Source organism: Protopterus annectens, chromosome 5.part1 (genome assembly GCF_019279795.1).
Source record: "Protopterus annectens isolate FY-2018-M chromosome 5.part1, PAN1.0, whole genome shotgun sequence".
NCBI lineage: Eukaryota > Metazoa > Chordata > Ceratodontiformes > Protopteridae > Protopterus > Protopterus annectens.
This window is the reverse complement of record NC_056736.1, coordinates 430,108,027-430,122,327: the sequence shown is the minus strand read 5'-3', so window position 1 is coordinate 430,122,327 and position 14,301 is coordinate 430,108,027. Positions and strand designations below refer to the sequence as shown.

Below are 14,301 nucleotides of genomic sequence, written 5' to 3'. Positions count from 1 at the left end.
CACCTGCTCCAATCTACAATCTACCAAATTTCATGCCTGGCAGACCAATATGGCTAAAGGATATCTCCTTCAACAACCTTGTCCAAGCTGGTGATATCCATCCTAACTCTGATCCTACATCCTTTATTAACAACACTCATCCCTTACCCTCTTCCTCCTATCTCAACACCCTAAAGATTTTTACAATTAATGCACAGTCTAAACAACAAAGTACACCAATTTCAAGCTTGGTTAAGCCATAATTAACCAGATATCTTAGCCATCCCCGAAACCTGGCTAAAGCTCTTTATCTCCGACTCTGAGATTCTGCCCCCAGGATTTCATTGTCTCAGAAATGACCGACTAAATAAAAAAGGTGGAGACACTGCCCTAGTCTACTCCAACCTTCTCCACACTCGAGCATATTCTCCTATGGGCCTCTGCTGAAATTAACTATGAGACTTATATCCTAGGTGATGTGAATATTGACTGGAATAAAATCAATTGCCCCTCTCCCTCCCTATCCATTAACCTCTATAACTTCACTCAACTAATCTTCTCCATCACTCGATCTAACAAAATAAACCCTCCTGGATCCACTATAGATAGGATCCTAATCTCAGATCCAAATAAAATAACCAATTCTGGCACAATTCCTGATACCTTTAGCGACCACCTCCGAGCCTTCATGCATCACTTAACTAGTTCCTCCTCACACCAGCATCAATACATTCAAACTCGTAACCTCAGTAGCTTCAACCCAACTACTTTCTCAAATACTTTCAAATAAATGAACTGGAAAATTCTAAACATCCTTCCCCTTCACAAAGCTATAGAAAACTTCAACTCTGTCTTCCTTGATACTTTAAACTCACTAGCCCCACTAAGAAACAAAAGGATAAAAACTATAACTGCTCCTTGGCTATCCAAAGAGACAAAATAAATTATGCACCACAGAGACAAACTATGGAAGCTTTACCAAAACAATAAACTGGCCAATACCTTTCTCCATTATAAACAACTCTGCAACCGTGCAAAACGACTAATCACCAAAGACAAAAAATCCTACTATATCAAGCTTCAGTCCTATAACAATAAAAACCCCCAAAAATTCTGGAACTCAATAAACTCACTCCTCCATCCAAGCTCCAAGAATAATCCCTGTCCTGACCCAAGTAAATCTGACCTTGAACTAGGCTCCAAATTTAACACATTTTTCATAGACACTATTACTACCCTCACCAAGACATTTCCCAATAATAACCCAACTGCTCTACACTCTCCCCCTTATAACTCACCTCATCTGTTTGAACTCAAACCCATCTCCACTAACTCTATAAAACAACTTTTGTCCAAACTTAAACCTTGCTCTAATGCTCCTGACAATATTCCCTCTTCCTTCCTAAAATGTGCTGCTGATGGCATTGCTCTCCCAATCAGCATCATTATCAACCAATTCATAAAAGAATCATACGTCCCCAAAGTCTGGTATTCAGCTTATATTCTTCCTCTTCATAAAGGAGTCAAAATACTAGCATCTCAAACTTTTGCCCCATTACTTTGCTCTCACCAATCTCCAAATCCTAGAAAAATGCATCCACCTCCAACTTATGCCTTTCCTGACCCAAAACAATCTTCTCACTCCTACCCAGCATGGTTTCCATCCAGGCCATAGCACAATAACCGCTCTACTCTCTTTTCTAGAAACTGTCAATCAAGCCCGAGATTCAGACAGCTTAGTTTCTATTGTTTTACTTGATTTGTCTAAAGCCTTTGATAATGTTTCCCACAAGCCTCAATCTCAAATCTTAATCTCTTACATAATGTTTTATCCTGGTTCTCCAGCTATCTGTCAGACAGATCACAGGCAGTTAAATGGAAGAACTCCATCTATTCCTTCCTACCTACCCCATCTGGCATACCACAAGGATCCATCCTTGGGCCAATGCTTTTTAACATCTTCATCAATAACTTTCACACTGCTATTCCTGATGCTAAAATCATTCAACATGCAGATGATTCAACCTTAGTCTGCTCTGCCTCAAACCTCTCTGAATTGCTGACTAAAACCCAAACTGCCTTCTCAACAACTGAAAACTGGATGCGCCAAAACCACCTCTCTCTCAATGCAAATAAATCAAAGATTCTACTATTCTCTCCCACAAAGACCCTCTCCTATGATAAAAACAACTTCAAAGTTTATAGTCAAACCAACTCACATATAGAAGTAGCCCCCTCTGCCAAACTACTTGGCATTACTGTAGATGAACACCTCAAGTTTGATATTCATATTCAACAAAATATTTAGAAAACCCACCAAAAGCTAGGTATGCTGTATTGGAATAATCACTTTCTCTGCAACTCTACCAGGCAAACTCTGGCCTTGACTTATCTTCTTCCTTCCTTATTATACGGAGCCCCTCTCCTAACCATCCTGTCCTCCTCTATCACCTTAAACTAGAAAACTGCTACAACAAAATCTCTAAGTTTGCCTCTAATTCTAAAAATACCACCCATCACTGACTAACACTACAATCCCTGAATTGGCTTGAACTCCCAAACTACCTAGACTATCTCCAACTCACTACTGAACATAGACTCATATTTCACCCAACAAAATGTCCCACTCTGACTGACATCCTTCTCCCTTATACACCCAACAGAGCTCTCAGATCTGAAAATCAGAACTTAATTACTATCAATAAACCTAAACGTCCTGCTGGCCAACTTCTCCTATCTTTCTCACTAGGCAGAAAATATAATTCCCTTCCCTCCACACTAAGAACCATACCAAACTCAGAAACCTCCAAAACCCAACTATTAAACACCTGTCACTAAATGGAAATGTACCTGCCTTCACCCAAACTAATCCAAGGGGGTTCTTGCTTAGGTTCCCAAGCTCTACAACTCTCATAGTTATCTTCCTATGAGTCTATCTAAGCTCTCAACAATTTATATAGCTTCTCTCTAAACTCTCAACTCCTACAGCTACCCTCACACAGCCCAACCTAGTTGTTGTGTCTTTTGGCTTTTCCAGGTTAGGGGTCCCCACAGCGGAACTCTGGTCCGCTAATGATTGGCAGTAGATTTTTATGTGCTGAGTTGCCGGCCCTGACACAGGTACGCCCATTCATGTATGTCTCCACACAGAAGACACTCTAGCTGAGAATCGAACAGGACAACGTCTTACTGTGAGATGACAACACTACCGCAGCACCACCACCGCAGTACAACACAGCCCAACCTAGTAAATATTGTAAATAGCATTCTACTGTTGATGTGTGTATGTAAAGCGTATTTACATTTTCTTAAAAGGTTTGTATGTAAACTGCTTCCACACCTAAGACACAGCTGTTTTCCTCAAATGAAACTGTATGATCCCTACCTTCAAGCTTAATGAATTTGTTAACTATGCATGATATTGAATGCATTTATGAGTAACTATTCTACATAATATCTTTAATATTAACTAACAGTTGTATGTAAATTGTATAATGCATCTTGGAGCTTTTCTCCCCCAGCCTCCACTGAAAATGGGTCAATTCAGCCTAGTGGACTTCCCCAGTAATCAAATTGCAAATAAATAAATAAATTAATAAAAATAAATAAAACTTGGTCAAGTTTAAGCACACGATGGGTGGCATCAAGTTACCGTACCGTGTCTGCAGTTTGGGAAAAGTATGAAGTTCTGGTTAAACATTTTGAGGATGCCAAACAATGTCCATCACGTGATCAATCTGAGCGGTGCATTTATGAGGGTTTGCAAAGAAAAATCACATCAACAGAGTTTGTGCTAGATCATGGCTTAATGGGCGATGCCATTCAAGAACTGTTAGAATTAAGCTTGGAATTGCATGATCGCAACATCGATTTGAACAAAGCAAATGAAAAGATACAAATGCTCGTTCAAGTTTTCAAACAATGGCAAAAAAATCCAGGTCACTATCACAAGATGGCTGCAATGACGGTGCAAAATCTCCAGTTCAGCGCCGTGTTGCTTCACAGCAAGGATTGCAAAAATGATCCTCCACTTGATCCAACTGTGTTTTATACAAAACTTTATGAATCAATGTCTAGAAGGCTATTTGACTGTGACAATGCCACATTTGCACAACAGGCACACATATTTGATCTAAAAGCAATGGTCCAAAGATGTACATAATCATTTAACCTTTGGTGAAAAGGAAATGAGATGCATCTGTAGAAAACTACAGTTATCAGAAAGAGACACAATTTATGGGTTCCGTCAGTATCTCATTGAAAAACAATCCGAAAAACTGCAGCCACTATTGTGTGCTTTTAGTTGTATTCCAGTTTCATCAAGTGAGTGCGAACGTGGCTTTTCACAAATGAATCTAATTGTTACTCCAATGAGAGCCTCACTTACAAGAACTGTTTCTGCACTTCTCTTCATATGATTGGTTGGCCCTCTACTCACATGCTTCGATCCTGCAAGATAAGTTATTTTGTGGCTGTTATGAGTACGAAGATTGGCCATTGACACTCAAAGCAAAGAACCAATTAGGGAGACTTCATTTGATGAAAATATGCAAAAAGTTTGGAATTTTCTTTAAGACTCCATCAGGTTAAGGACTGATTGTTTTATGGGACTACATAACTTTTTGTAGGATGTAGAGGTCTTTATTAACTTGCAGTTGATATTCTTCAGTTTTGGAAATTCTGTAAAGCACAATATTATGCAGTACTTATCTGCGACATGATGTCTTCAGTAATTGACAATTAAGTGAGAGCAAGCAGTACTGGGTGCATACTACTTTGAATTTTCCATGTGACTGGGGCTCTTCACATTTCAGATCAATCACTAATCATACTGTATGTTACATATCCTCACTTTTTCATTTAAGATTGTCATCATCTTTGCCATTAATTATATGTCTGTTTCAATGTGAATTATTGTGACTCTTTCCTGACACATATGTGTGCTTTCCACTCCTTACACTCATTCTACTCTCTGTTCACCACTTCCCAGACAACTATAGAATAAATACAGACAGCAGGGACTTCTGTACAAACAGAAGCAATCATTTTCCTGTACTCTAAAGTCTTGAGGATGCCCATTCTTAGCATGAAAAATAAGGCATGCATCTTAATTTCTTTGATCAAGAATTCTGGAGAAAACAAGTAATGAGGGGACAAAAGCTGAAAATCAGGGACAATTTCTCAAATATTACTCTAATTCACAAAAATGATTACACCATTGAAGATTCTGATCTGGTTTCCAATCATAACCTCTTTATAATATTTTTCAGACATGGATGTCAAGGGGTTCACCTTGAGAGTAAAGCTTGAGAAGTGAATCTTGGCATCCAATATTATCATAAAATTCACATAATGATGAAAGTATAACACTAAATATCTGGGATGGGACCACGACCATGTAAAGGAGTGGATCCAGACCCTCATCCTTCAGTCTCAGTCTGTGAGTTGGCCACAAATATCTCTATGTTGGCTTTGTTGAGACACTGCCCAAAAATGATATCAAAGCTTTTCAGTAATCCTGGCATCCACCTATCTCAGTGAGATCCTTTCTGGGGTTCTGCATAAGGAATAAACAATCGTTCATAAGTACAGCCCTTACTATCCCAGACATGGATTGCCCATAAAAGTACATAGTCTGCTGAAGGAACCTATTTAGGGGTTATTTAGTCAAAAGAAAAAACAATGAGAAAATTAACAACCCTATCCAGTGCCCTTGTACAAGCTAAAGGGACTAGACCATTACTTAAACATATACTTGAGGAGGGGGGCTTCCATTGCAAGATAATCACAGATTGGGTGTCTCTATTCAAAGAACTATCTCTAACCAAGTTGAAAGCCTTTTCAAAGTCAACTAAAACCACCAGAGCACCAGGATGCAAAATGAAGGTGCCCAAACATTTAGTGCTTGAGGTAGACAGACGACCCATAATGACAATAGATCACATAATGAAAGATTCAATACTGATTATAGAAAGATGAGTATTTGTAGAGAAGCATTGGCTATTTACAATGAATCTGATAGGAAAGAATAAGAAAGAGAATGTCAAACCCAGAGCTGTTGGACATGCTACACTTAAAGAAATCCCAATCCCTCAGAGACACACACTCCAGGGATCTAAAAGAAATCCCAATCCCTCAGACACACATGCTCCAGGGATCTAAACCTTGTCATCACAATGAACAAAACATGCTGGAGGGAAAGGTTCCGACCCAGAGACTCCCCAAACTCTGGAATAGACTGCCCATACATGTCAACCAGAGCACCTCTTTGACTAGGTTTCCCTGGACATGTCCTCTTTTTGGGCTCCTGTCTGGACGTCAGGGCATTTTTTGAAAATTCTGCAATTTGTATCACAGAATTTTCAAAAACCAGATGTCCCTATTTCAGTGAGACTGTCCTGGGATTAGCAGTTCGATCCCGAGTCCTGCACTGCCAGTTACAGTCCTGGCAAAAAAGCCTCAGCATTGTTTTTTTTTTTTTTGGCTCGTATACCAGCCAATCAAAAAATTGCAAAATGGAACTCTGTTCAATGTGGAATTGCTTGATGTTCTGCATTGAACAGAAGAGGGTTCACTGTGCGAGTTTTTGATTGGCTCATATACCGGTATATGAGCCAATCATAAAAATGGAGCTCTGCAATGTGGAACTGTTTGATGTTCCGCATTGAACAGAAGATGGTCCGCTGTGCAAGTTTTTGAGTTTTTGATTGCATACCAGCATTTGAGCCAATCAAAAATCACCAAACACAGAGCTACTTGTCTTTAATGCGATGTTCCACATTAAAGACTAAAGAGACCTCTTGTCCCAACCTGGCCAGTCAAGCATCTGGCAACCCTAAGAGGAAGAAAAAATATGTGCTGGTTTAATACCAGCACATATTTGTTTTGTCCTCTTTTTTGTATAACCAAATATGGTAACCCTATCTTTGGCCCTCTTGAAAAGGTACCTTGACAATTGGATGGGAGAAAGGAAATTTACCCCGGGGATCACGTCGGTCCCCCTGCTAGACAGGGGTCTAGGGAAGTAAATATCATGGGAAGAAATAGCCAGGGAAATGTTATGGTTAGGCTTGTATAGGCCCTAGGGCCAATAGCCTAGTACCAACCTATGAACTTATGAACCTATAAGAATTAGATACAGGATGAGCTGAAATGGACAATGAGGATTAAATGGACTGAAGTTGGGAAATAATGGGATGACAAAAAAGGCAAGTGAAGGAAAACATAGCTATATCATGTAAGTAGCAAAAAATGTATGATGCAAAACAGGAAATGGGTAGAGTTGAAGAAAATGTGTGAGGTAGATGGAAATTTTAACAGAAATATTGGTCAGACTTTTCACCCCACCCGACTCTTGGAAAGAGGTGACAATAGTTGCTATCCCAAATGAATGCAAAGATCCACAACTTCAGTCCCCCTACAGGCCAGTCTCTATCTTAATCTATTATTATAAGTGTTTTTTGCACATAACAGCAGATAGAATTGGGAAGATATTCAGTGAGCGATACATGCAGATCAAACATATCTTGTGCGGGGACAGACATAGGGAAGAACTTAATGAGGACATTACTGATAAAGCAAGAGGCTCTGAAGAAGACACATGAACTAAACCTGATTTCCCTTAATGCACAAAAAGCTTTCAATAGAATTGGGTCAGAATACTTTTTGACACATTAGAGATTGAGGGTTTCCATGGAGATTGGGTAAAGACTGCATATAGTAGGACTGTCACAAGATAGGTTCATAGGTGAGTACTAGTATAGCTGCCCTTGTTGGTCATTTTAAGTCTAATCAATTTCCCTCATATGTGAGAGTCAAACCCTGTATATTGTGTCAGTAAGGGAAATACCTTAACCATTATCCCAACCCCAACCTCTTCCCTCTGAAATTTCCCTCAGGATAGCTGGCACTCGGCGGATGCAGTTTTATCTCATAAGGTGAATGATTAGAGGTGTTGAGGCTGAAACAATCTCAACCTATAAATGGGTAAGAAGCCCAACTCATGAGTTGGGAATTGGGTATGGAATGCGAGCACCCAGTGGGCCACATATGGATTAAGGCACCCGACGCTGATGCTCATCAGACCCCAGAGAAGGTGTGCTCTCTCCACACTGATATTTGCTATCTAAATAGAACTACTAATGGAGAAGATAAGGAAATAAAAGATAAGAAGGTATAGGTCAGGAAAGTAGAGAATATCATAATATATGCAGATGATGAATTAGTAACTGTGATGCATCTGGAGGAGGATATGAAGATGTTATGGCAGATAATAGAAACATTTGAAAATGCACCAGCATATAAAATAAATCAAAGAAACAAGCACTGACAATAGGGGTGCACAAGAGGAAAGAATGTGGCCCAGGGCAACTAAGTATTTCAGAATCTGACTAGTAGAGGTGATCAAAGATTCATTAAGTACCATACTAAGAAAACATTTTTTGAAAAGAGAGGGGAGAAATTGCAAAAATGGGAAAGGGTTGTGTTAGGTATGGACCAGAGAATTGAGATATTGAAATGTGTATTGTAGTGCAATATTTATATACAGGACAGGTCATTTGGGAGCTGCCCAAAATACAGTTAGTGAAAAAGATAAAGCAAATGTGTCAAGGTTATACATGGGAAGACAGCAAGCCCAGAGTGGCTTGGCAAGAGTTGATAAAGTTGATAGAATAAGGAGGACTGGTATCCCTAGATCTTAAAATTGAGTTATAAGATTGCATGATAGCAAATCTTTTGATCATAATGGATATAAGGTACAGACCACACTGGAAGAATATGATCTGGGTAAAAGAAGATGAATGCTAAAGGGGGTCATTTTAGAAACAATATGGGAAATCAGAGAGGGGGAAACATAAATTACCATGGATAAGAGGTATTCAAAAAGTAATGTCAAAAATCCTGAAAATAGTAAATGGAATGATAAATTAACACAAATAGAGGAAGCAGTGAAGACAAGCAGAGGAAACAGTGGTCTGAAGATGGAGAGCAAAATGGGATAAGGTGAAGTACTTGCCACAAATATTAGAGAGGGAATAGAATAAAAGATTGGGCAGAAATGCAAGACAAATATCAATTAGATGAGACAGTGGAATGGTAATAGAAGTGGGTAATTCCAGAATAGAAGATCTGTAAAAAAGGAGGTATGCAGGAAGACACTGGAGATAGTACAACAAATTGATGTGAGATGGATAGAGGGTAAGGAGAAAATAGGGATCTATAGGAGTAGGAGAATTTTGGATAATTAGGTGGGAAAAACAAAAACATGAGCAAAGGAAAAAGAAGTGGGAATCTGAACTGCAAAAAGCAATTGAGTAGGAAGAGTGGAGCAAATAGTAAAGTTACCACAGGAAAGTAACCAAGGGACAGAAATATAGGATCCTTACATGGAAGTGCATGCATATATTTTTCATACACTAATCAAACTACAGTAGAGACTCTATTATCTGAACTAATTTGAACTTAGGGTAGTTCAGATAATCAAACATATAGATGAACCGGATAAAAAACTTCTAAAATGATTTTGATGAACATTAAACAAAAAATAAATAAATAAATAAAATAAAACAAATTTATTGTAAGTACAAAATGGTACAGTATATTATTGTACTACAAACTCAAAAACATGCATAAATGAATACGTATAACATGTACATATTCGGGCTTTATGAGTTTTCCTACCCAAAAACTTTGGAAGATTTTGTTCGGATAACTGATGTTTCGGATAATCAAAGTTTGGATAATCAACTCTCTACTGTATCTAGAATGTTTCCAGGTGAATGGAAAGTTTGCTGAAGATGTCAAGACAAGTCAAAGACATGGGAGCACACGTTTTAGAGTTATATTAAGTTATACATTTTTTAAGGGAAAGAATTGCAAGTGTTATTAAATGCACTCTTTCCTCAAATAGGTGAATTAACAAAGAAGCTATTTCTCCATGAGTATGACAGTAAGCTGGATGGGCAGTATTAACAAACACTCGGCAACTTTAACAGAATGAAACTGATGTTGCACTATAAAATGTTTAATACACTACTTTGTAAAACTAAAGAAGGTAATGACAATTAAAAAAAGGCTACAACAAAGAAACAAAAGAAGCAGGTACCCATAATAGACTGATAGATATTCTATATAAGAGAACATGCAGAAGTAAGGGAGAAAGGAATATATTTCAGGGGGAAAATGGCAGAAATGGATGTAAATGAAAGATGCCTTGGATGAGGAGGAGGAAACTGGATCGAGGTAAGTAAAGGAATATAATATGGTATAAAGGAAATGAGGAGGTCTGCACTAGGGAGGTTCCAATGAGTAACTTAAAAGAGAGGCTAAAAGTGAGTGAAAAATTAAAATTGGGTAGGCAGACTCGAGGCTGGGCACTGATGTCAAATAAGTATGCATTACTAGACATATTTAGAAGAAGCTACTGCAGACATGAAAGAAGTGAAATAACATAAATATAAGAACACCAAGAAGGTAATATGTAAGTAATGGGTAGGAGAAGGCAAGTTAGTTCACTCACCAAAAAAAACGAGGGACGACTTTACAGGAATGAAACAGATGCTGTACTGTGTAGTGCACAAACAACTACTTTGTAAAATTAAACAGGAAAAATTAAAATGTTAAGTTAACTAGATGTGTAAGGGGAAAGAAGAGAAATATAAAGTTGGAATGTTAACTGGTCTGCCCCTATGGAAAATATGTGGTTCACCATATTTGTGGCATGAACAATAAATGTAGTATATGAAGATGTTAATAAAGTTCTTTGCTTTAAAAAATACATAATTAAGCAAACCATAACCCACTCCTGCTTCCCAACTAACACCACCCTTTTAATCTTTCTGTCTCCCTCATTCCGACTTAATTTGCACTGCCTTTATATCTCTCTAAACTCCCACCGAAACTTTACTGTCAACTGCAATTATCATTTGGTCTCCTAACTCGACCAAGGCTCAGTCTCATGTAGAATTTAGAATATTAAAGTGCAATACAATTATCCCCATCATTTTAATCAACGCTTGCTTCATGTAAGTCGTAGAGTGTTATGCCTCTCATCTCCTATATAACATGTTGTCCTCCTCAAACACGATGAGGGAGTTATTCTAACCTCCATCCAGTCTTAACTTGTGATCATATTTGTTTAACTTGAACTCCTAAAAGTGTAATGTTCAATGACTGACTACCACGTGACATGACCCTTATCTTGTCAAGTAATTTCACATGATCCTACTAGAAGTTTATATTAATGATATGTAATGCCACTGATTGCTATTGTAATGTTTTAAACATTTATATGTGTAATGTTTTAAATATCTGCATGTGTAGTATATACTGCATTTTTTCTATTTACACCTGTATGTAGAACTTTTCTCCCCAGGCCTCTGCTGATAATGAGTTTTGCTAACCAGTCAGACTTTCCCGGTAAACAAATTTCAGATGAATAAATAGATAAATAACATTTTTACACTTCAGACAACTATTTACAAGCATGGATACATTGATTTTGCTTACAAGTCTCAGATATTAAAGTATAGTATCATTACTGCATCACAGAACATGTACTGAGTAATCTAATCTGTCACTATATTTCATTTTCATGTTTCTCTAAAATGAATGTGATTTTTTTTCCTGTATTTAAACTTAGGAGTAGAACACTGAGATCCCATTTTAATTGCTTCTATTTCTTTTTTCTTATAAACAACAGTGCCTATGTTTAAGAATTCTTTAAAGGGTGGACTTATATTTTTTCAGTCCTTTGCAATATCTATTCTAGCTGTTGTTAGATAACCCCATAAGAAGGGATAATATGATTTTTCTATGCATCCAATACTGGGACACTGAATAAAATCACTTGTAAGGATGTACTGTAATTGTTAAAAAAACGTGATACCTTTGTAAATATCTGAATATTTAAACAAAATTCATTCAATGTTTTGCAGTTACAAAATATATGTTACCAATCATCCTCTATTAACGTACTACTTATCCAACATTTAGGATCTTATGTTTTATCCATTTGATAATTAAATAGTGCGATGAAAGCTCTATGTGAAGCTGATGATAGCTGCACTTTTCAATCTAAACTATTACAGGAAGATAGATGTTAATATCTCCAATAGCTTTCATCTACTTTTGATGCATTTGATAAAGCCAACGTATATCATTTAAACAAATGCACTTTAAAATCCATTTTCTTTTATGTAATCAGTGCAAAGTGCTTGACTAATGATTGATAAGCTTTCTTTTCTGATTTTAACAGCTATAAATTGTTTTACATTTTGAACCAATAACCAGTCATTTGATTCCAACTAAAAGATTCACATCACATTATCTATCAAAGAATGCTGTGACCATTCAGACAACTGAACCAAAATATAAATGTATTTTAGACTGATCATTTTGTTTGTGATTGAACTCTTTACAAAAAAATGGGTGTAAAAGCTAGAGGAAGTATAGAAAATCCATTTTAAAGAAGGGAATCAGTAAATTCAATTTCTAATCATTTTTGACAATTGTTTACCTAGACAGAATGTGTTGGCTTTAAAATGTAATGACATTTATAGCTGGTCAAAATCAATACCATTTTATTTTGTGTACCTTCAATGTTTCAAAGGGATCTTTAATTTAGATTTTTACAGATATATTAATGCATGATTTTTCCATTCATCTTCATATGACAAATCCATTCAATCAGCTAGTTTTAAATTCTGAAGTTATTGACTAAGACTTAAATGCTGAGATTAAAAAATTCAAGTGAAGTGCTACACAGTGGGATCAGACTTTTTTTTAAGCTGTCGATCCTTCACAGAAATATGGTACTATGGCTAGTCATTCATTTAAACTAAATGTTACTGCACTTAGGTACAGTAATATTTTGTTCTTCAGTAAGTCTAGCTCTATTCTGTGAAGAATGGACAGTAAAAAATATCCCATAATCTGGTTTGATTACTAAATGTCATACTGGATTTATCTGGAATGCAATAAAATGTCAGAAATTAATTTAGCCACATTTTTGTTTACTTACTGGACACAAATAGTATGCCTTATATTATGCATAAGATTTTAGGAAACAAAATAATTTTAATTAATCTTAATCAATCATAATCTATCCTTGAAAGAGAAAAACACATTTTATTCCCTTTTTATATTAAATGTCATTATTTTATCATAATTAAATTGTTCTGTAATATGTGATATTTTCCAGATATTTAATATTTTATTTTATTTACACTTGCATGGAAGATCAATAGGTTCATAGTCTAATAGGTAAATGCTAGGCGATCAGTCTACAGCCTATTAAAAACCTAGCCAGAAGTCATAAACAGATGTTCCCTCTTGTCTGAAGGATGGCATTACAAAATTAACCAGGGGAGAACTTGAGGTTGTCTTTCAAGTTATTGTTTACTTTAAATGTGCAAAGGTGCTACTTTGCTAAAGATGCAGAGGAAGTTTATTACAAAGGCTGAAAATGCACTGAGATATAAATCTACCACACCAGCATGCCTTATTTATCTGGTGATGAAGGCTACATTCCTTTAACTAGATATCTGAGGAAACAGTTGTTCTTTAATATATTTGAGTAACTGTTTGTTCTGTAAAGAAATAGGAAGTTAAGGAGGGGCAGATCTTTCATGGCTTGAAAGGTAAGAACAAATCACCGTGAAGGAATCTATAAGTGGCCAAGTACAGAGAGATGGCTGCCAATCTGTCTGGATAACTGAGAGTCTAAAAGCCATTTATCTTTTTAGTTATGAATCTCTGAGGTATTTCAATCTAAGTGATACCTTTGACAATACATGACAAAAGAGACATCATATTTAATAATAGCTCTAATGAAACTTATTTGGTCCCAGATGGTATGCCTTTGGAAATTAAATGAGACAGATATAATGGTTTCCAAACTACTGCAGCAGATAATGGTCAAGATATAATGAATAATCAACATGATGGTCAGAAGATGAGGAATAATCAGCAAGATTGCTTAATTCCTATACAACACTGTCAGGCTAAAAGTTTGCATCAGCTATTACATGACCTGGACATGCTTTGTAACCAGAATGGACTATATTTCATTTATGTCACATTTATTTAGAGGTCCATGCCCTTGCACAAATGGATAAGGAAGTCTGACCCATTTTGGAGTAATTGTGAATCAGTGTAAAGCTAAATAACAACAACTGATTTACAATAATCTTCAACCTTAGATAAACATAGTCCAGAGGTTTTTGCTTGAAGTTCAGAGAAATAGATGTCCAATAGGAGAAGATCAAATACTGATAACATTGTTTTGTTTTTAGCCGTAGCCCCTATGACTTTAGCCACATG

At 36.7% G+C, this 14,301-nt stretch overlaps 1 pseudogene; it reads left to right on the top strand.

Moving 5' to 3' along the window:
• LOC122803199 overlaps positions 1 to 4,141 on the top strand; it is a 39,836-nt pseudogene extending 35,695 nt beyond the window's left edge.
• Positions 4,142 to 14,301: the final 10,160 nt, after the last annotated feature.